Raw genomic sequence first — 1586 nt, forward strand, 5'->3', positions numbered from 1 at the left:
GTAAAGATACAAAAGATGTGTCCAGATGAGGTTTTGCATGGTTGCATAGCAGCCGTCCCAATGTAACACAGAGGAATAAAGAAAAAAACGAGACAAAACCAAACCAGCAAGAATCAACATGGATACAGATGTTCTGAAGTTCAAATCGACTTAACAAAATCACAATAAAGCATCTAAATTGATGTCCAATATAAAGAAGTCCGATTGGATCGATATTATCTTTGGCAGTTAATGCTTAAGAAAGCGCTTTGAATTATTGCCGGCGGTATCTGAGAGCAAGGGAAGGGATTGGTTGCCTTGTGTTACTGCACATTATGCGGAAAGAGTGGGAAGGGATAGATGGTGAAGAGTTTTAGTTATGCCAGATGAATTTACAACACATGCACTTTGCGATTCACACAATGTAACTGTTATTCCGAATGAGCTTTTTTGCTTTCAAGGGGATGGCATCACACTTTCCCAAAACAAACACCTTATTCAATGATTTCGCAGTTCGCAATCAATATATGTCTCTGTATATATTCTCAGTGGAATTTCCACTACTTAATATCGTCCGAAAATAAACGCAATCGTCAAAGGTCTGAAAGCAGACGAATGATCTTAATTTACACTGTCATCCATCCCATGACAAATTAAGAAAAAAAATATTGAAGCAAAATGGTGGAAAACAATTCAAAACTTTGGATTACAAGCAACACCGTCAAGTTGGCGCTGTGGCTTAGTTGGTTAAAGCGCCTGTCTAGTAAACAGGCGATCCTGAGTTCGAATCTCAGCAGTGCCTTTATCTATTTAGTTAATGCTTTGAGTCAAAACAATTATGATAAAAAGAAATGTTCCGTTTTCATGTTGAAAACAGGAAATTCGGGGTAAATCTCTGGAGACCCCAAATCGGATACAATCGAAATTACTCCAGTTGTGAATCTAACTGCTCCCAATGCCGCCCCTCCCCCATAGGACCACCTGTCACTGTTCTGAAGTTTTGCTTTCACAGAGCGTTGGCCTTTGTTCTGATATTAATACATTCTGCTATCTTTATGCTACTACCATCAAAATCTTTAGCCTTTAATAATACCATCAAAATCCCATTGTCTTGTGTTCCATGACATATTTGTCACATCTTTATTCGCTCCAATCTATCGCTGAACATCAATTTTCCTCAGCCGCTCTAGCCCCTCTTGAACAGTATAAAATCCATCACATTTCTCTCTCTCCTTAGCTCTGAAGAAGTCAGGGAGACTGAAGGGGCAAACTTTGGTAAAATATATGGGCAACTACTGGACAGGGCCTGAACATCACTAGACAGGACCAGACGGAAATGGGGGATAAACTGGGGATAGAAGTGGGTTGGGAACTCTGGAGCGGAGCACTGAATAGGGCCAACTACACCTCCTCCTGCGCAAAGTTCAGCCTCATGCAGCTCATGCACAGAGCTCACCTGACCAGAACCCGAATGAGCAGGCTCTTCCCGGAGGTGGAGGACAAATGTGAACGTTGCCAGAGGCCTGGCCAACCACACCCACATGTTCTGGGCTTGTCACAAGCTGGTTGGGTTCTTGACAGCCTTTTCAGAGGCAATGCCCAAGGTT

The 1586-nt window shown here is 42.2% G+C and overlaps 1 non-coding gene across 1 annotated transcript; it reads left to right on the forward strand.

Moving 5' to 3' along the window:
* The first annotated feature begins 707 nt into the window (after positions 1 to 707).
* On the forward strand, positions 708 to 781 carry trnat-agu (transfer RNA threonine (anticodon AGU)). The gene has a single exon. It is a non-coding gene; the product is annotated as a tRNA-Thr (tRNA).
* Positions 782 to 1586: the final 805 nt, after the last annotated feature.

This window comes from Scyliorhinus torazame, chromosome 4 (genome assembly GCF_047496885.1).
Source record: "Scyliorhinus torazame isolate Kashiwa2021f chromosome 4, sScyTor2.1, whole genome shotgun sequence".
NCBI lineage: Eukaryota > Metazoa > Chordata > Chondrichthyes > Carcharhiniformes > Scyliorhinidae > Scyliorhinus > Scyliorhinus torazame.